We start from the raw sequence: 21,804 nt of genomic DNA, 5'->3' as shown, positions 1-21,804 counted from the left end.
TTTGACCTGGAGAGCGCGTTGGCCTCCTGATTTCCTGGCCCTGAAGTTGTACTTCAAAGCTTAATCGACACAGAGGGCCTGCCTACTGTAGAAGACGGGGCCCGGGCACCCACGGTACAGGTCAAACTCCGTCGCTCCGTGCTTACTTTTCTCCTCCACAAAATGGGAATTATAGTACTTACCATGTGGAAGAGTGAGCACTAAGTTAAGTGAAATTATTCTATGCTCATATAGCTGGATAATCAGCAGCTGGAAAGTGTGGATTTTCTGGTTAATGTATGATTGAGAGGTATGATATTTCCTAAGCAGAGGCTGCCAGTTTTAAAAAAAAAATAGGACTTGACTAAGCACTCTTACCTCTCAAATATTTTAACATGTGCTTTACCATGGTACTTATACTCTGTTGAGATTGATGTTCTGAGTGTCTAGTTCCATGTGGTGGAGATTAGATCCTTTTTGCCACTGTCTCTCCCTCACCTATAATATTTACTGAGTTTGTTGAGGTCACACTGTGTCCATTTTACAGATGAGAAAAGTGAGGCTCAGGATGGTTAAATGTCCTGCTTGTAAGCGGTAAAGTCAGAATTTGAAGCTGAATCTGATTCAGGGTCCTGTTCTCTCCACTAATGGACCTCCATTTCCTCAGGGGCAGCATAGGGAGGACAAGGGTGATGGGTGCCCCCTGGGAAGATCTGACTAGGGCTAAAGGAAGCAGCTATGGTGGGCCTAGCAGGACACTGGCAGCCTGGCTCTATCCTTATGAGAATAGGGACCTTTTGGATGCCGCTGTCTCTCTCACCTCACTGGTTGCCTTGGAGACAGGAGGAGGAAGAGGGTGTGTGTGTGCATGTGTGCGCGTGCGCATGCTGAGGTGTATCTTGAATCTGCTACCCAGGTTTGCCTCAAAGATGCCAGCAGTGGGTGGGCAGACCAATCCAATACCCTTGAGAGAAGGGAGGGAAAAGGCTGGTCTTCACTTTTTTAATGTCTTTTTATTATGAAAAACTTTAAGCATACACACAGAGTATAAAATACAATGAACCCCAGCTACCCGTCACTCAACTTTAACAATCACCAGCTCTCAGCCAGTCTGCTTCCATCTATATCCCTTCCCACTCCCTCATCTCGTATCTTTAGAAGCAAAATCCAGACAGCAATCATTTCTTTTGCGAATATTTTAGTATATGACTCCATTATCACCCCTACTAAAACTAACAGTCATGCTTTAAGATCAGCAAGTATCTAGCCAGTGTTTGAATTTCTTTGGTTGTCTCATAATTGCTTTCTTTATAGTTGGTTAAAATTAGGATCCATACAAGTTTCATCCATTGTGATTGGTTGATAGGTCTCTTGGGTCTTTCTCAATCTGGAGGTTCTCTCACCCTTTTTTTTCTTCCCTTGTAATGTCTTTGTTGAGAAACTGGGTTGGTTGTTCTGTAGAGCGTCCTACAGTCTGGATTTTGCTTATTGCGTCACTATATTAATATTATACATGTTCATCTCCCCCTTATATTTCTTGTAAGTCATCAGTTAGATCTGTAAGATACTTGGATTAATTCTTGGTTTTGTGAGTGTGTATGTTTATGAGGACTTCCGAGTGGCTGTTTTGTATCTCCATTTGAAGGCACATAAGGTCTTGCGATGTCAGCAGCATTGATGATCACTGTCCAGATCCATTAGAGGGGGCAAAATGGCGGCAAATAAATTTTATCCATCTTTGTTAGCTGGAATATTTCTATCAAAAGAACCTTCCAGGAAAGAGAAATGCTTGATTCTTTCCCTTTGACAGTTTTCAAAATAATGAGTTGGTTTTCAACGTCCTCTGAAGATGACAAATGTTTATGTCTTTTTTCTAAGTGTCATTGTGAACTCATAGATTCGGACATATACAACACATTTCAGTCCAGGGCAGCTATTATTCTTATTGATGCTGAAACTGTCCCGTCTTTGGCCAGCCGCCCTATCACACTGTCCTCTTCACCTTTTCTGACATGACCCCAGGAACCTTTGAGAGTTTCCATGCTACCTGGATGACAGATGTTTGGGGCTCATTTTGTACGCATCCGGACTTGGAATTGGCTGTATCTGCACTGAACGCTGATTTCTTGCTAGAAGTGGTATTTAGAGACCCTAATCGGAACGCTGGCAGTGCTCTCTGCTGAATTGTTCATTATTCCTAACTTTTTCTGTGGACAGAGCTAGGAAACATGCTTTATTCTGTAAGGCAAATCATGACATGAGTTCATCCTGGTGCTTCCAATCCCAGTTTGGGACTGCAGGTCCCACGTTGTCTCTGTGATCGTACATCCCCATCTCCTTTCTTCCACAACAATGTGACAAGGCCTGTTTCTGAAAGCGGAGCTCCTCATTGTGTCTCCTATCAAGCAGGAAACGTATGAAAAAGCACTTAAGTCTTTTCTTCAGAAATGAATCTGAGCTGTCTGATGAAAGGCTTACATGTGGCCCTGGGGGAAGGCCACATCTGGGACCACAAGGGACCACATTCTCCTGGCAGATGAATCTGTTCTTTCCCTCATGCTGTGTGGACCGTCTTATCTAGCTGCTCTCAATCCTGGCTGTCCACATGGGGAATTATAAAAAACCCTTATGCCTGTCTCCCCAACCCCAAATCACTGTTAAGTCAGAATCTCCAGGGCCAGGACCCTATCATCAATATTTTTTTAAAAAACAGTTCAGATAATTTGAATGTGCAGCCAGGGTTTACAATCACAGCTCTAGTCTTTACATCTCAGCCAAAGGAAGTGAAGAAAGAAGCAAGGGGTAATGATAGGAAAGTGCTGCCTTCGAAGCCCACTGGCTCGGTTTGAATTCTAGCACTGCCAGTTTCTACCTGTGAAACTCTGGGATAACACTAGTCACTAAAACTTTCCACAGTCATCCAAATGGTCTATGTCTACAATGTCCAATGTGGTATCCAGTAGCCACACAAGTGGGTGGGCACTTGAACCAGTTACTAGTGCAAACTAGGAAGATAATTTTTCAATTTTGAACTAATTTAGACATAAGCAGCCACAAGCGGCTCGTAGCTACTGACTTGGACAATGCCATTCTGGAAATTTATTTAACACCTAGAAACCTCATATCTTTAAAATAGAGGCTAATAAAGAGTTACTTCATTGGGCTGTTGTCAGGATTAGAGACAACATATATTAAGTGCCTGGGTGCTCAAGGCATTCAATAAAATGCCACTTATTCCCTTATTAACGTCAGCCTTTCATTCTTTAAAAAAAAAAAAATTGCCTGGTAAAATGAGTGCTGAGAAGCACCCTACCATGGAGACAAAAAATTCTAAGCTGTTCCAGAAAAATCCTTGGAAAATATTCCTTAATTGTCAAGTTCAATTGCAGCAGGAGGTTATCAGTTGCAAGGGCTGTATTTCATTACAGATCTTGCCACAGCTCAATAAATTAAGCAATCACTCACAATAACATGTTGCTTTAATCCCCTCTTGGAACAGTTTCAAGTTGTTTGGTTTTTATATTAGCACAGCACTTGAAAGGCAACTCACATTGGCCTCGTTTCTTTTGCCTCAATTCATCAGCTCCTCTGGATATATCTTTGCGTCTCCTACCAGCAGGAGGGAGGATTCGAGGCAGAGCAGACCTCCTTTTATCAAAAGTGGAGCGTTTTCTATCCTCTGGTCTTTACACAGTCTGTGTTTCACTCGCTGAAATTACTGGCAGGTTTATCTGCAACTAAGACAGAAAGCAACACCTCTTAGCAGCCCAGATCTGGATGCATAAAGCTAACTTGCCGTGGCTTTTCCATTCTCCTCTTCTCTCTAGTGGTTTGTAATCTCACAGTAGAATTTCATTTCCCCGAGAAACTTGGCACCAGAGGTGTCAGCCCGGGAACATATTTGTTTGTGTAAATTAAAAGAAAAATATGTTTTGACCATATTTAAGTTCTAACTGTACTAAAGAAATAAATAGTGGGTTACACAACACTTCTCACTGCATGGTCCTGGCTCACCTCCCCAAACTCTGCCTTCATTTGTAAAACCCAAGATAACCAGAACTCTGAATAGCTTATTGCTTCAGAGAGCGACAGGGATGACCTCGGAGGCTGTGTCCACCCCTACCCAGGCCCACATGGAAAGTCTACTTACCTCACTTGGGGTTTGCTTCCCCTGACACACTGCATCCTTGCCAGGGTGTGCGAGGGGGCTGGACACAGGCACCCTCACACGTGCCTTGTTGCTGGGTGTGGGATGAAACCACCTGTTTGAAGGGCCCTAGGCAATAGCTGTAGAAATTAAAAAGGCACATACCCTCTGATTGAGAGGTTCCATTTCTAGCAATGTGTCTTATGAGTATATTCGGACATATGCCAAAGAACATATATAACAGCGAAATCTAGGAGTGAACTGAAATGTGGGCCACTGAGGGGACAGATTAAGTAGGTGCAACACTAGAAGTCACTAGAAAGAATGAAGTGGGTGGGAGGGCTATCCTGTCTTCATGATATATTATAACACCCCCTAATTTTCTTAATGTTATGAGGCAAAAAAGTATAGGCACTTGAATATGCTTAGAAAATTTATGAAGATTGTGCAAGCTACCTATAGTGGTCACTGTTTAGAAAGTGCAACTGGGGTTAAAGAAAAATTGCAAAGGGTCTCCTTTGTTTCCCACATTCTACTCTTCTGCACTTTTTTTCCTTATCTTAAACATGCTATTATTTTTTAAAATTGGGGTAATTAAAAAAACCAAAGACAGTGTTTTAAAAATCACTTCTACACTCTGGAGCAACATAATACAAAAATAATACTCTTTTCATTATATTAGCTGTCAGGCCAATGGAGTGGTGGTGGAAATCTTTCCTTTTCAGGTCTTTGTGCAAATAACTAGTAGTGGGCTAAATGGTGGTCCCCAGAGAGATAAGGTATGTTCATTTCCCAATCCCTGGAACCTGTGAATATCACCTTGATAACAAAGATGTGACTAAGTTAAGGGTCTTGAGAGGAGTTGCTTATCCTGAATTATCCAGATGGGCATTAAATGCAATCTCATATGCAGTTTTATAAGACAGAAGAAGAGACAGACACAGAGAGAAAAATATATGGAGACAGAGGCAGAGATTGGAGCGATGTGGCTACAAGTCGAAGAACACCGAAGCCACCAGAAGTTAGAAGACGTAAGGAACAGATTTTCCCCTGGAGCACATGGCGGGAGCGCAGGCCTGCCAGATTTTGGACTTCTAGTCTCCAGGACTGTGAAATAGTAAGTTTTTGTTGTTTTAAGCTACTAAGTTTGTAGTTTAGTTGACATTTGAACGATGTAGAGGTTAGGGATGTGACCTCCTGCACCGTCAAAAATCCATGTATAATATTTGACTTCCCAAAACTTAGTTGTCCCTCAGTATCCTCAGGGGGTTGGTTCCAGGACCTCCCATGGACACCCAGATCTGCAGGTGTTCAAGTCCCGCATATCAAACTACGTCCATCAGTGCGTGCAGTCAGCCCTCTGCATCCGTGGATGCCCAACCACAGACTGAAAACAGTACAGGTACTTATTGAAACAGAATGTGTGTAAGTGGACCCCTGCTGTTCAAACCCATGTTGTTCAAGGGTCAACTGTCATGTTACAGCAGCCCTAGGAAACAAATATATCACTGATATTCACTACACCTGTAAAATGTATGCGGTGCCTAGGACTTTTAAGAAACAAGTTTGGTAGAACTGGGGTTTCGACAAACACAAAGAATTAGTATATTCATCCTAAATATATTTATTGAGCATCTACTAGGTGACAGGCAGAGCTCCAGGTGCTGAGGATACAGCAGAGAACAAAACAAAGATGCCTGCTCACCTTGAGATGACATTTCAGAGAGAGAGAGAGAGAGAAAGTGAAATAAATGGAACATAGGGAAGAACTGAAGGTAGTAGAAGGTGCTAAAGAGAGTGAGAAAGCATAGAAAATGGAAGGGGCCAGGAAGGGGACTGGGAGAATGCAGTTTACTGGGAAGGTGACATTGGAGTAGAGGAAACCAACACATAACTTGACCTTCTGAGTGACTCATTCATTGGACCAGAATACATAGGAATAGGCTTCCCCTCCTCCCCTCCTTTTTCCTTCCCTGACTTCCTCCTTCCCACACTTGCTGCCTCCCTGTTGTGTGCCAGCAGCTGGGGGTGGAAAGATGAGTGGGACCCAGGTCCCCATGCTCATGCTCCCCACTCATGGGGGCGAACCGTCATCCACAAATCATTATAAATATACCATGGGCATCAGAGCAGAGGCCAGGGCAAGCTTCATGCTCTGTCCATGGTGCGGAACAGGGCCGGAGAGGTGTGTGTGTTGGGGATGAAGTCGAGATGGAGGCAGTCGGGAGTAGGGTGGGAGTGGTGAGCGCTTTGTCAGTGGGAAGCTAATTGGGAGGGGCTAATTGGGAGAAGCGTCTGGGGATTCCTTTATTCTCCAGTCCAGCAAGCACCCCTAGGGGAGAATGAGTTTTGAGGACAGCCTACTCCTTTCAGTTTCACACAATCCACGGAGACAGAAAGAGTCCCCAGGTCTGCAACTGGGATATTTTGGGCCACAAAGAAATCAGAGATCATCTTATCAGGGTAAAAATGGGTGATTTATTCACTCGGGTGGCCGTGATGAAGAAAGGGAGAGCCTGAGCTGCTCTTAGATCCCAGGACTGGGGGGCGCTCGGATCAGAACGCAGCACAAGTCTCTCTCGTACTCCCCCACTTCCATTCCTCTCATTTCTCCTCCTCTCTGCTTATTGGCCTCAGTGTCCGGGGCCACCAGTAGCTCTGGACACTGGAGAAAAAGCAACCGTCCCACCGCATCCAGTTAGGACAATCGTGAATTGGCCCTGCTTGGGTCACCTGACCACGCCTGGACCAATCGCTGCGGTTGGGGCTCCGAAGTCGGAGTGATTGGTGGGGGTATCCGGTCATGTGTCCACACCTGGGCCAATTACTGTAGCTGAGGGATGGGTGTTATGAGCGGCCATGTTCCGCCTCGTTCCCACTGGGGATCCCGTCTGTTACCGGAAGTGGGGGGGAAAGTGCTGGCAGGAAAACAAACGAAAGCAGGGCCACCTACCTCCCAAGCCTTCTCCTGCGGGTGTTGCTCCTACATTCACTCTGCTGAGCTGGGCTTTGCTTTAAGAATCACTCCCGCTGTCTGTAAAGCCCAAAGCTGCCAGAATTCACTTAGACCTTATTGGTGTAGTTTTTTGTAATTGTTACATTACTTTAATCACACTTAAAATGTTTTATTTTTGGTTTATGATTGCCGCTCCTGCTCTGTGGGGAGGAACTATGTCTGTCTTGTTGGTTACTATATTGCTCAAGCCCAGTACACAGCCCCTTATGCATAGTAGGTACTCAAGTAATTGGATGTATGAATGAACACTCGGTCATTCATTGAATGTCCCACAGAGCAAAGGAGGAGCTGCAACATCCTCATGTGTTCTCTCCTCAATGAGTCCTTCTCCTCCCTCTTCCCAGATGTGTTGTATACCCGTTCATGACAAGGTTGTTAGTGGAAGTGCATCCGTGGGTGTCATCCTGAATCTCTGAAGGCTCTGAATCTCTGGATGAATTCGTGGGTTGAGAGTCTAGGTAAGTGCAGGAAATAAGGTTCAACTGGTTGGTAGAGGCTACTCTTTGAGAACGATAATGGAGCTCTGTCTGTGCGGGGACAGACTGGGTGCTGTGCCTGGTTGCCAATGTCTGCCATGGCCACCTGCCGCGAAGGGGCATTTCTGGTCCCCTGCTGCTCTGGTTGTTTGCTAACCAGCGGGCCTCTGTTCTGAGGACTGCAGCCCTGTCTTCTGCTGTGATATCAAAGTACACTCAGAGTCCAGGGCACGATGGTGTGGCCAAGTCAAACAACTGTAGGCTCTTAGGGGAGAAGGCTTAAGACAAATGGCTATTTTTTAAAAGTACTTATAACCTACATGTCAGCTGGGGTCATCTTATTTTTGGAGATTCAAATGCAGTGGGTTTGAACCCTGTCCCACATGGCATGGGAGACCCAACTCTCCTTGGAACCTTTCCAGGAATTGGGGGTAAGGGATACCTAGGTCTCTCCTAGGCACCAAAGGCTCTAAATTCCTGTGTCCAATGAATCAGTTCTGCTTGGGCAGCCTTTTGCTGACCTCATGGGTATGTGACCTGTGCAGTTACACAGGGCCAACATTTGCTTTTATGCTCTGCTGTTGTCATCTTAAACTTATTAATAATTTTTGAATAAAGGGCTCCACACTTTCATTTTGCAAATTATGTAGCAAGTCCTTTTTCACTCAGGAACTATTCCCTTCCCACCCCACGCTGACCCACTCTAGAGTCTGCCCCAATTCCTCCATTCTCCCCAGATTCCATCCACACAAGTGTGTGGGTGGAGGAGACTTGAACTGAAGGTTCGGGGCAAAGGCAAATGTTAATCTCTCAACCAAGTGAGGTAACTGAAGTGGTTTCCAGCTACTTAGTGGGAAACAAAGTGGAGGAGGAAAGGCCGAAGAATCAAGATTGACAAAAAGTTGACAATCATTGAACCTGGTTGATGAGTATGGGGTGCTTTTTACAGTGTTCTGTCTGCTTTCAGTGGTAGGAAATTTCCAGAATGTAAAAATGGAAAAGGCAATGTTAGACATGCCTCTAGTAGTTCCTCAGAAAGTTAAACATGGGGTTACCATATGACCCAGCAATCCCACTCTTAGGTGTAGACGCAAGAGAAATGAAAACATACATCCACACAAAAACTTATACGTGAATGTTCATAGCTGCACTATTCATAGAAGCCAAAACGTGTACACAACCCAAATGTCTACCGACCGAGAAATGGATAAATAAAATGGGTGTTATTCAGCCATTGAAAGGAATAAAGTTTTGATATGTACTACAGCATGGATGAACCTTGAGAACACTATGCAAAGTGAAAGAAGCTGTTCACAGAGGATCACATGCTTTATGATTCCATTTCTATGAAATGTCCAGAACAGACAAACCTATAGAGACAGGAAGCAGATTACTGCTTGCTTAGGGCAGGGAAGAGGGTGCGTTGGAGGATTAGGACGAGGGCAACACCACAGGGTAGGGAGTTTCTTTGTGAGGTGATAAAAATGTTCTAAAATTGTTATAATGGTTGCAAAAGTCTGAATATACCCAAAGCCACTGAGTTATATACTTTACCTGGGTGAAATGTATGATAAGTGAATTTTGTTGCAATAAAACTGTTTTTAAAAATCATGCTCTCCCCTGCCCTCCTGACAGGAGTCCTTAGGCTCCAGCCTCCTGCCCACTGGGGACACCCACTGCCTCCCTCCATCCTCACCCTGCACCCTCAGCGGCCATCCCCACTTTCAGTTACCTTTTTTGGTGCCTAAGATATTTTCCATTTTCTGAGGAGACGATCTTTCTACAGCCAAAGCACCCCACTGAGGTATTTTCCTCTACAACACTTTCTATTTTAAAAGTTGCTCAGTTGACAGCTTTTAAAATTACAATTTAAAAATTCCCATGGCGTTCCATTATGGCAGTCACTAGCTAGTCCTAACAGTTGTAAATTACAAGAGCTTTTAATTCCTTCAAGGAAAGAGAGGCCTACTCAACCTCTCCAGAACCAGTGGTTTTTGTTCTGAAAGTATCAAAAACTCTTAAGTCACCTCACAGGCGGGGGGACAAAAGGTGGCAAAGAATGTTGCCAAGGCCAAGTTCTTCCTAACTGAAAGGCAGGTTTCTGGATCTGGAACAGGGGTGGACAAACTATAGCGTGTGGGCCAACTTCAGCCTACTTCCTGTTTTTGTAAATAAAGTTCTATGGGAACACACAGACACATCTGTTCATTTAGATATGTTCATCTATGGCTGGTTTCTTGTTACAATGGCAGAGTAGAATAGCTACAAAGGCCATATATATGACCTGCAATGCCCACAATATTTAGTTGCTGCCACCTGGGATGGGAGATCTGGGCTTGAAGCCCAGCTCATTATCACGTGCTGGATGTGTGACCTTGGACAAATCCGTTCCTCTCTCTAAGCATGTGTCCTCATCAGTAAGTCAGAGATAATAACAGTGTCTCCCTTATATGTTGCTTGTACAACTAAAATGACTTCATAGAGTAAAGTGCCTGGTCCCTGACTGGGTGGCTCAGTTGGTTGGAGCATTGTCCCATACACCAAGAAGGTTGCGAGTTCGATCCCCGGCCAGGGTGCATACCTAGGTTGCAGGTTCAATCCCTCCTGGAGGTGCATGCAGAAGGCAACCTATTGATGTTTCTCTCTCACATCAAAGTTTCGTCTTTCTCCCCCTTCCTCTCTCTAAAATCAAATCCTCTGGTGAGGATTTTTAAAAATAAAAAATAAAAAATAAAAAATAAGCCCTGGCTGATATGGCTCAATGGATTGAGTGCAGGCCTGCAAACTGAAGGGTTGCCAGTTCAATTCCCAGTTGGGGCACATGCCTGGGTTGTGGGCCAGGTCCCCAGTTAGGGGCATGTGAGAGGCAACCAATCTATCTCTCACACATTGATGTTTCTCTCCCTTTCTACTTCCCTTCCCCTCTCTCTAAAAATAAGTAAAATGTTAAAAAAAATAAAATAAAATGCCTGGTACTCAATATATGTTGGTGATTATAATGTTATTTAGAAAATGAGGATGGTAACTCCCACTTCACAGGGTTATCTGAAGCAATGGGCATAATGCCTGTGCAAATAGTTGGCAAAACACATCTAAATGTTTACTATTACTATAAACCTCTTAAAAACTTTTGAGATGATTCTTTGCTTTTTAGTAATATTTATAATTTGAAGCTTCGAGAGTACAGAACTCTTGTTTCAGAGAAAAAAGGATATTTATCCCGAAAATTTAAACCCTTTCATCTATCAGTTCAAGAAATTATGCTCCATGACCTCTGGCTGGGACTTGAACACCTGAGTATTCTTTCAGCTGAAGGCTCTGCTTTCCCCAATAACAGGCACTCAGGGATCCAGGCCCATATGCCTTTAAATACTCACGGTGTCTCTGAGCTCCCCACAAGCACCTGTTAAATAGTAATCTGCTACAGGGTTTTGGCAAACAGGTTTGGGGCAAGGAGAGGAAAGAGACCCCTCAGGGGCTGTCTCGAAGCCTGCTGAGGTGGCCAGGGCTGACACTGCACCACTGACAACCTGCTTCCCTGGAAGCTGCCATTTCAATAGGTGTGGTTCTGGAGATCCAGCAGCCTCTCATTCATTGTGACTGCATCACAACTACTAACTGAGCAGCTAATACACGCAAGGTCCTGGGGACACAGCAATGAAGGAGTCGGGGCCCTTGATCTTGGCAACTGCCCTGACTGCTAACAGGGCCAATGGACAAACAAATACATACTTGGACAATTCAGCCTCATAATACACCTTCATGTTCTCCCCAGAATTTCAGTCCCACACTAAACACTGTACTGACGACCTACCTGGAAAATGACCCTGGACCTAGCTGTGTGATATGTGGACGGTGGAGTTAAGAATGGCAGATTTGGAGTAAGTCAGATCTGGGCAAGACGGGCTCCAGAGTTTACAAAATGAAAACTCAGGGCTCCTGATTCCAAAAATCATTAAGAATCTCAAGATGGCAACAGCAGAGCATTAACTCAAGGACAGGGCCCCCAACCATGAAGCCGGCCCTGCACCTGAGGTCAAACACCTTTCCAGCTGGGTGCCACGGGGCACATTGCTTCACCCGCCTGAGCCCCAGTTCCTCATCTGAACAGGAGGTGTTAAGGCCCAGCTGACGGTTGGCTGTGGCTAGTAAATGAGGCATGTAAAGTGCCTTACTAGCAGGGCGGATGGACTGACCAGCCTTACCGGTGTTCTCAGCCCGCTGTGACTGCCGCATCGCCTCCTGTGAGAATAGTGCGCGTTTATTATTGTTAGGTAAGAGCTAAGACTTACACGGCATACGGTCCACGCCGGGCACTGACCTTGGTTTTTTAGGTGCGTGCTTATTTCACCCTCCCTGCAGCCCTGTCACATAGATGCATTTATTCTAGCACCTAGACAGGGACACTGAGCGGGAACTTGCCTGAGGTCACACACCAGTCAGTGGAAGAATCCAGACTCAAACAGGGGACATCTGGCCCCCAGGTTAGTGTTCTTAATCTAGCTATGTGTGCCAGAAGTTGACACATTACTGACATGCACAGGTGCATACACAGGCACGTATGCACGCCCCTTCCCTGAGATGCTAACACCAAGCATACAGTGTGGAAATTGCCCCATAACGTGGGATTCTTTTTTCTTTGCTTACTCTTTTGTCTGTCTTCCCCAGCTCAACTGGGAGCCCCCACGAGGGCAGGGACTGTCTCGCTCCCTGCTGTACCTTCAGCACCTGTCCCAGTGCTTAGCGCACAGTAGGTCCTCAACAGACACGTGCTCTCTGAAAGGAGGCAGGAAGCAGATGTCCCATCAGAGCACTCTCATCCAGAATCAACAGAAACCATCTCACCCCCTCTCCTGGCTTTTCTCACCTGAGGTTCTCCTCACTTTGTAAGGCAGAGGCATTTCAGGGGGAGCCCAGGGGCCCAGCCCCCATTCTGGCAGGCTGCTGGGCCGGGGTGGGTGTGGCTGTGCGCTGGCAGCTGTCTGCTGGCCTCTAGGTGCCAGCCCCAGCTGGGCCCTGGTGCCACCCCCACCCCATGACACAGCAGAAAATGAAAGTGAAGTCCGCCCCTGCCCAGGGGGTACCCAGCATTTGCTGCTGCTGTTTCCCCTTGAAGCCGCCGTGCCTGGGGGCTGGTAGGGGGCGGGTAGGGAGCGGGAGCCCTGGCCAGGCGCAGGGTGGCCTGTCTGAGGGGTGCCCCTGCAGGCCAAGCGCACTGCTGTGCCCCCTGCCCATCCCAGGGCCGCTGGTGCGCTGCTTGTGAGCCGTCAGAGCTGCCTGAGTGAGCCCCTGCTCTGAGACGGACGGTTTATTATTCCCCCCATTTCACTGAGTAAACTGAGACCCAGAGGTGCCCTGGCAGGGAAGGGGGGTGCTGGGCATCATGGTGCTAAAATGAGAGACAAATAAGAGCTACGGGTGGGTGTTGGGGCGGAGGTGTGAGCGCTCTCATTGGTGCTGGTAAGCAAGGAAGGGGTGGGCCTACTCCATCAAGGGAAGACACATGACACCCAGGTTGTCACGGGTGGAGCGCTCCACAGATTTGAATGGGCAACCAACCCCTCTGTCCCATCCCTCCCCACCCCAACTACATGGGGTCACCTTGAAAATTCCTAAAAGAAACAAGACCCTTAAGTGGACCTAGGAAACTTGACAAACTGCCAACTAGATTTCTGCTCCACTCTCAAACCACCTGTACTCTTTAATATTTTTTCTGTGAAGCAACTCGCCCTTTTTTTACTTACGTAAATTGATGTAAAAAAGGGGGTGGGGCTTCTAGCTTTACCTGAAATTAAAAACCAATTGCTCACCATGAATAGAAGTTAGCTGTACAAAGAAATGTCTATTAGAATAGTTTAGTAAGGTACGACTTAAAAATCACTGAGTAGATGGGTGGGCACGTCAGACTTGGGAAACTTCTATTCCTAAACCTGGGTTTCACGTACGAGGAAATGGAGGCCCAGGGAGGGTGCAGCGCTCACGTGGGCCGGCACAGACAGTCACAGAGCTCAAGGGGGCTCATTGCAGAAACCAGAGCTTACTGTGGGGCTGCAGCCTGCCCTCCTGTCTGAATCGTCTCAGCACGTTAGGTATTAATAAATAAGTATCAGCGCTGATACCTTCCATATTAGCTTAACTGCCCCATTTTCAAAGCATTTTTGGAGCCGGGATATCACCTGAACTCATTAGAACACGGGAACAACCAAGAGGCCTTTGAGGCCAGAGCTTGGGTATTGCCCCTCCCCTGGCAGATGGGGAAACTGAGGCAGAGATGGGGAAAGCCCTGGTGGCTGCGAGCGCTCCAGGACTGCTCAGGGGCCGTGCCAACTGAGGGTCCCAGAGGCCCTGCTGGAAGGGACCAGGCTGAGTGTGAAATTCAGCTTGTCAAACAGGTAGCACTTGTTTCTTTCCCACTTTCCCCACCTCCCCCCAGGAACCCCCATTGCAAATGCTGACAGTAGCCACAGCCGCGGGGCTTCCCAGGGCCAGTCACCAAACCCTGCCCCTGGCAAGGCGGAAAGCCCTTTTGGCCACCCGTGTCTTTGGATGGCGTCTTTTCCTTTTTCGTGGTGGTGACCAGTTCTAAGTGGTGTGAGGGGAGATCTACTGGGGACTAAAAGGGAGAATTGGGGATGGGGCACATCTTCCTCTCTTCCTTTAATTGCTGGAGGAACTCAGACCTGCCGTCTTCCCAGCCATGCGGGGCCGCTCCGGGACCCCCGAGGAATACTGCAAGAGCAATAAGGATTTTTAGGGGCATTATGATAGTGGAATGGAAACACATCTGCCCCCAAAAGTCCCTCATTTTCCCTGCGGTAATAAACCAGCTGGGCAGGAAGTGGTGGCTCTCTGAGCACCAAGAGCCAAAACTAAATAGGAAAAAATGTACAAAGTTAGAGCAAACTTTCAACAAGCCAAGGCTTTCATGGTGTAAGGTGGCTCCACCCAGGCTCCCAAAGGCTGATAATGACTGGCTGCTATTTGGCTAAATGCGTCTCCAAGCAGTGGCTTCAATACAGATGCACTTCCTCTGTGCCCAGAAAACCAGGATCTAGAACCCCAGAGCCGGTTACAGAGATCATTCCCTTATGCCAGGCCACTTGCTGGGGCCTGTGACAGGCCCCTAGACCCCAAATGGTTATTCCAAACTCTCACTAATGACCTAAGTGAACCACGATTCCATCTGTACCTCCTCCTCTGGAATGTGGGAAAGTTCATCCACTGGGAAACCCAGATGAAAATATCTGGAAAGCAAGCAACAGTTTCCACGGCTGTCCAGTCAACACAAGGCCGAAGGCTTGGATAGGGGAGACTACTCGGGGCTGTCACTGATGGGGCAAAAAGGTGAAATTCACTGCTAAGGGTCATGTGCCATCTCTCAGGTCCCACCACTAACACCTAAGGATTAGGGAGTCCAGGGCAGAGGCCCCCTCGGGGCATGTGGCCTCTGAGGTCTCTACCTCCAGCACCCCAGGCTGCGAAAGGGTTAACCCCTCCCACAGTCACTGACACCGGAGGAGGAGGAGGCCGGAGCCTGCTCACTCAGCAAGCTGGCATATCGCACTGGGCCATCGAAGAAGAGAGGGGCTGAAAACAGCCTCTGTGAGTTCTGTGAATGGAGGCGTCCTTATCGCCAGCAGAACAAAAACGGGGTGAAAAGCCTTCTCGACACAGAACCAACCACCCGGGCGCTTGCTGGCTCCTTGGCACCTGCCGCGTGGCACTGGAGCTTTGGCGGGGACTCCGGCACAGATGCCGGCGAGCACCCAGCCATCTGGGACAGGCCTGCAAGGGAGCGATTCTACACTCACCATGTGACAGCCGGCAACCAGATCTGTTCTTTCAAGCAGCACCTAAAATATTCTTTGGGTGAACCTAAGGCTAAATATGGCATGGCCTGCGAGTTCCCAGTCTGGACCTTTTAATGCCATTCTAAGATACAATCAGGAACCCACAAAGCCTTTTGGTGGCCTGGTGTCCAGTTCCTGGGGCCCAATGGGAGTCTCCTGGGAATGGCTGAGTCAGGACTGGGTGCACTGTCCCCAAGCAGGTTCATTCTGCTGCCGAGGCAGAGCTCACTTCTTTCCTGCACTTCCCCCCAGAATGCTCATCCAGGTTCTCTCTCCCTCTCTTCCCCCGCTTCCTCCCTCCTTCTCTTGGCACACTTCCTGGGGGGCTCAGTTGGAAGTCCTCTCATCTGCCCAGCTGGCCCACGGATGGTCCCTCAAAGCCTTCTCCCCACCTCAAGGCTTCAACACTGCCCTCCTGGATGGCTTTTCCTGAGTGGTAAGAGGGCTCAGCTCCCTGGTAGATGGCTGAACGCAGGACAAAACACACGCACAGGTAGCTCAGCTGTGTGCGTGCTTTGTCGCGGGCTCCTGCGCCTCTCCCTCGTGGCCCACCCCAAATGGAAGGGTCCCTGGGAGCCCTGTTGCTGGAGAGCAGAGAGCCTCAGTTTGGGCTGTAAAAGTACAGCTCTGCTCCTGAACCTTCTAGACTTGAGGCTGCTCTGGCACAGGCAGATTTGCTCAGAGCCCGGAGGACTGCCTCATCTGTTTCCCTTCAAGCATTTGGGAGACTGTGCTTATTTAGCAAAGTGGGTTCTGCCTTCACCCGAGCCCACGTGGTGACTGGAGAGTAAACCCTGCAGAGTCTCAGAGGAGGCTCCCCTGGGGAACCAAACACCTCGCTTTTGGCCAGGAAATGCTGCAGGCTGGGTCCCAGGGGGAGAGACCCCTGGCACCTGTCTGGGGCTTGTTTGGGCTCTGGGTGGCTCTAAGGCCACGTTCAGGCCTGCGCTGGCAGTGGTCCAGGCTGTCTTGGGCAGAGATGCCAACAGGCCTGGGCACCGATCTCGCTCATGATTCCAACAAGACAGCCTACCTTTCTGCGCACCTTGGAGGAAACTCACGCCAGGCCGCCCAGCTGACTGACGGCCCAAGGCAGCCGCTCACTCTCCTCCCCCCTGCCTGGGGCAAATCCTCAGGCAAAGTCTGAATCTGCCCTCATCTTCCCAAAGCATTTTTTAAATGGCTTTCTGGTGACACCAACATGAGTCTTCATTTTCTAGGTGTGTCTCCCTTTCATCTACTGGTGCAGCCATTTGAGGACACGGAGAAACAATCTGACTTTGTGGTTCCTTAAATGTTTTATATAAGGAATATGATGCAAAATCAGAAACTTGTGGGCTTTGTAAATATTTGCTCATGCTCCCTACAACTGAGGACGCTGAGGAAGCAGCACCTGACGAGGGGGTGCTGTTCTGAAAAGAGACCATGAAGAGGGCTGGGGGGCTCAGGGCGATGGTGGGACTGTGGGACCCCCCAATTCCACTCCTTCCAAACTCTCTTCTTCAACACCCACCCTTTGGCCTGGAAAGCCTGCGTGGCTACTTGCCCTGAAAAGCCTATGGTTGTTTACATCATGTTTGTGTAGGTGTCTTTATTCAGGGTTCATTTTCACCTCATTCCAAAAATAAGAAGTGAAAAGGACTTTACATTTTCCTGACTTTGGGATGCTGGGCAAGAAAGAAACTTCCAGCTTCAATAACTAATCAACGAGGTGTTCCTTTGTTTGCACATGCACTTATTTTCTGGCAAGTGATTGTTAAGTGCGGGAGTTGGCCTCCACTTTTCTATCAGACTAATTGCTATTTCTACGTCGGAAATAGCTGAATTTACTCTACAATCCCAATTAAAAGAGGGTGAGCCAATCTATTAGGAAGCTGTAAGTTTGTTATCTGGCAAGAATCTTCTTTCTGTTCTTAATATAGGGTGGGAGGGGGGCCTGGGAAACAAAAAGAGGGAGTGATCCCTCGTGGGGGCTTTTCCAACTTTCATTGGCCTGAGTCATACATGCATGTTTTATTTTTTTAAGGAAGTATGAGTTTCGCTGCAGAGCACCTCTAAAAGTTTTACCCTTCGACTATACCATATTCTTTTCTATTGAAACATTTTTTCCCTACGAGATTCACTAAGGCTTGTGTATTGCTAAGAACGAAATTCAGAGTTACTATTTTTTTTTTCTTCTAAATCCATACTTCTTTTGGGTGGGGGGATAGCAACTGCTTAATGAAATTTTATGCAGAGGAGTAAACAAGGAGAAAAGGCAAAATGTAATCAGTGTGTACATCAGTTCCAGGTTGAGTTATTTTTTCTTATTGGGTAGGGGGAGGGGACGGTGGTAAGAATATGAAAAGAAGCTGTGATTCTTTGCCGAATTAATGACAACTTCTCACTTGCAAAGTACTGATTTATAATCTCTTCATCATACTGCTCTGCCTGTTTCCAGGCTTAGAGGGGGGGAAGTTTGCTAAATGTATTCATAATTACATGCCCGGTTTCAGAAGGCTGAATTTAGGCAGTGACTGTACTGAGCAAACGCTTGCGTTCACATTTAGCACTAAATCCTCCCTGATTTTCCACACTTAACAATTCAGTAATTTCAACATACAGCTTCATCACCCCGACTATAGCTCTGGATCTTGGCGCAACATTCGGTGTTCCAGTCTGGGTAATTGACGGAAAACGCCGTATTTGTAGAAGTATCATTAAAGGCTAATTTGGTGAGATATCCTTACTTAGCAGAGCAAATAGGATCTGACAGACAGCCTGTGCGATGGCGGTACCGATTCAGCAAAGCACAAACACAATTATTTACGTGACAATTTCCCATCGCCCAGCCTCGCTGGAAGTGTGGGTTCCTGAAAACTGTGCTGTTTCATCGTGTCCCATAACAAAGAGAAGAAACTCTGAAAGTAAAGAACTGCTTTTGCTAAGGCCCAGGGAGTGCAGCTGTCTGCTGTGTCCATGTGCCCTGTCTACCAAGCACTGCTGTGCTCACAAACTTTTCAGGGACAGCTTACTTTTCTATTCCCTGTCGTGAACACTTGACTGAAATCCAGGTTTGCAAAGAAACTTAAGGTACATGGATGTCTGTAGGCTGCAAAGGAAGGGGGGGGGGTGTGGTGTGTGTGTGTGTGTGTGTGTGTGTGTGTGTGTGTGTAAATTAGTACAACTTACTAAAGTTAATGTTCCAGGAGAGGCATTTGGCCCCCATCACCCTTGCCTTAGAAACTTCTTTGTGACCAGGTTATGCAGTTTCTTATAAAATGACTTAGAATGAGGTAGCAAAGAATTGCCAAGTAATATTGTGATTCCACGTGGAAGCAAGCAGAGAGCATTGCTTTTCTGACAAGTCTAAAGGCAAATCTGATATAATTATGATTCACAATTTCAGCTATGTTCGATTTTGGGGGGTGTCAAACGCTTTGACGCCACCAGTGTACCCTTCATTTCCTTCAGATCCTGTCCATGAAAACATCTCATCAGACCACTGGGCAAAAAAATTTGTACTTTTGCCTTCTCATATCTCTTTTTGGCCTTTCAAGCAAAGAGGCCCTGGAAAACACAGCAGGTTCAACAAACTGAGAAAACACACACATACACATATATAAGAATATCCCCCAAAACAGCTTTTCATTTTTACCCAAAGTAGGAACCCTCTCTCCCTTTTGCCCCGGACTTTCAGAAGCACAGCCTGGGGGTATCAGCTCTCTCCCTTGCTCGCCAGGGGCTCCTGGGACCCGAATCCCTCGCTGTTGAGAATGACCCCAAAAGCGGGACTTTGTGGGCCAGTTGGATAAAACATAAACTCATCTCGCCCTCAAAACCCCGATTCTGGGACCACAGCCTTCAACATTTCCTTTCTGGAGAAGTGACCCCTTCCCAGCTCACAGCACCGGGGCAGGCTGTGTCGGAGGCAGGATTTTGGAGAATCCTGGATAATTGAAGGAATCATTACAGGATTTTCCTGCAGGCACGACAGTTACCTCACGGAAAAGCTGGGGTCCTGGTAGAGAGAGGGAATTATCTGCCCACCCCGTGGGGAGATCTTTTCCCTTTCTTGCCCCCAGACCCAGAGTTGGGCCTTAAAATTTTCCCAAGTAAGACACTGGGCACCCAAAATGTCCCTTAGCAAAGCGCAAAAGAAGCGCCTGTACACTTCCACCCCCCATCCCCATCCAGCTAAAGTTTAGTTATTTGTGCCTTTAATTGTCTCTCATTAAAGTCAAATTTGCTGCTTGCCCAGATTGGGGGAAATTATTTCTATCTTAATAGCTCAATTAGCTTCTGGGTTCTGAAAGGCCACCCCCGTACATACACCTTTCCTCCCCACCTTAAACCCCCTCCCTTTTCCACAACTTCTCCTAAAAATAAATTATAAATATGGATGTGTCCTCAGAGGATCTGAGCGGCACATTCCAATGCTCCTCGGGAGGGGATTGGAAGCAGGAGAAACCAGAAACGCTACTCCCCCAGCCCTAAATGAAAATGCCTTTTGCTTCCCCCAACCCCTAACTTTTGCCAGAGCAACTTGATTGGTCCCCGGCCCTGACACCCCGATCCGCACCCCGGAACCTAGTTTTTTTCTTTTTTTTTTTTTGACGCCTGCCCAGCGAAAGCAAAAGCCAACATGCTATGGCCGCCTGCTCCTGGGAGAACAGGAGGGACGGAGGAAGGGGGCAGCCAACTTTAGTTTGGGGAGGTGGTAACTCTCTGGGGACTATCCTCCCCGGTTCTTCTGGATGTCCCTAGGAGGGTGGCGCTGGCCCCTGTCCGTGCCACCGCGCCCCGAGCGCACGTGGAGTGGCGGGCGCACAGGGTGCGGACCGGCAAGCGGGCGGCCTGCTCTCTGCACAGCATTGATATCGGGGTCACGCAGCGAGTCAGTTTCCCGAACGGGCTTTCCAGGGTGGGGGCAGGGCGGCTGCCTTTCAAACTGCCCAGCGCGAGCATCGGGGAGGTAGGGGGGCTGCCTTGCCCCCATTCCACCTCCTCGCCTAACACGCCCCTCTCAGGAGCCAGGGAGGGGGCTGGGGACAGTCCACCCCACGGCTTCGGGCGGCGGCTGCGGCTGATCGCAGCCCAGACAAGCGTCTCACACGGTCCCGGGAGAGCCACGCGCTGCGCCGGCCGCCACCTCGCCGCTCCCGTTCCCACCCACCCCCAGGCAGCCGCCCGCACCCCTCTCAGCCCCGGGGGCCTGGGTACCCACCTGCCGCGGCCCCTGCTCTGGCGCGGGGGAGGGGTGCCATGAAGGAAAAAGGGGAGACTCACCGCTGCTGCCTCCTCCGGGGGGCAGCCCCCCGGGGCTGCGCCTTCCAGGGCTCTGGGGAGGCGTGTGTAGGGGTTATGGGGGGGTGCCCCGTGGGCCCTGCAGCCTCCGCCTTGATTGAAGCCCAGGCTCAAATCCTCCTCCGTGGGGTGTGGGGGGAAGACTTCCAGAAAAAAATCCCACCCCTCCCCAGACCAGATCCAAGTGATGGGGGGCGGGGGGCCTAGAAAATCCCTTTCTGCAGAGAGCTCGGAGCGGACGACGGGGCTGCACCCGGTCTCCGGTCCGCTGCCGCCACAAAGCCGCGCCCCCGTCCCCCCCTCCCGGCCCGGCCCGGCCCGGCCCGGCCCCCCTCCCCCGCTCCCCCCACGCCCTATGGCCGGCCTGGGGCGGGGGCTGGGCCAGCCCCGGGTTGGCCGTACTGGGGAGGCAGCGGCGGTGGATCAGGCGGCGGGGCGGCTCCTCCCCGGCCGGTCCTGGAGAGAGGGCAAGAGCCAGGAGCCAAGCGAGCGCGCCCGCCGGCCTGGGGTGGGGGCTGTGGCTGGGGCCGGGGGTGCCTTCCTAGAAACCCTCGCCAAATATAGTCAGTGGATAGGGGCATTCCTAGAAACGCGGCGGCAACGTCAGCCTCAACCTGCGGGGGCAGACACTGGGGTTCTCCAAAGTGGGGGGGGATGAGGAAGTAGGGACATTCCCCACTTCCAATATCCCCTTGGCCGGGAGGAAGCTGGAGGAGGGAGTCCAGGCGGGGCCTCCATCCTAGGCGTGTATGCAGGATTCCTTCAAATGCGTTCTGGGGATCCCTCAGCTGGGGGTGCAGGGATGCCCGAATGGGGACACATTTACTTAAGATTCAGACCTGCCCCCAGATTTGCCTCCCCTTTTTGGGAACACCAGTGACAGTTCCAGCAGGGACGTCTAGCCCTTCCTCCAATTTTCTACACTACCCTACCCCCAGGAACAAACTATCGAAGTTGAGCGGCACCCAGACTCTGCCACTCACCCCTCGGTTGCCCCTAGTCTCCTTTGGGAGGATCAGAATCCCCTGGAAACTTCAGGTTTGAAACGCA

General features: G+C 48.8%; 1 long non-coding RNA gene across 1 annotated transcript; it reads right to left on the bottom strand.

Moving 5' to 3' along the window:
• Positions 1-1,126: 1,126 nt before the first annotated feature.
• LOC129083695 (uncharacterized) lies at positions 1,127-20,945 on the bottom strand. Its single transcript, XR_008530494.1, has 3 exons — positions 20,737-20,945; positions 3,530-3,716; positions 1,127-2,377 (listed from the first exon to the last, which is right to left on the bottom strand). It is a non-coding gene; the product is annotated as an uncharacterized LOC129083695 (long non-coding RNA).
• Positions 20,946-21,804: the final 859 nt, after the last annotated feature.

This window comes from Pteronotus mesoamericanus, unplaced genomic scaffold (genome assembly GCF_021234165.1).
Source record: "Pteronotus mesoamericanus isolate MK-2021 breed Mesoamerican mustached bat unplaced genomic scaffold, CSHL_Meso_final scaffold_167, whole genome shotgun sequence".
In the NCBI taxonomy this organism is placed as follows: Eukaryota; Metazoa; Chordata; class Mammalia; order Chiroptera; family Mormoopidae; genus Pteronotus; species Pteronotus mesoamericanus.
Note: the sequence above shows the minus strand (reverse complement) of the source record. Positions and strands in the feature narration are given on the sequence as shown.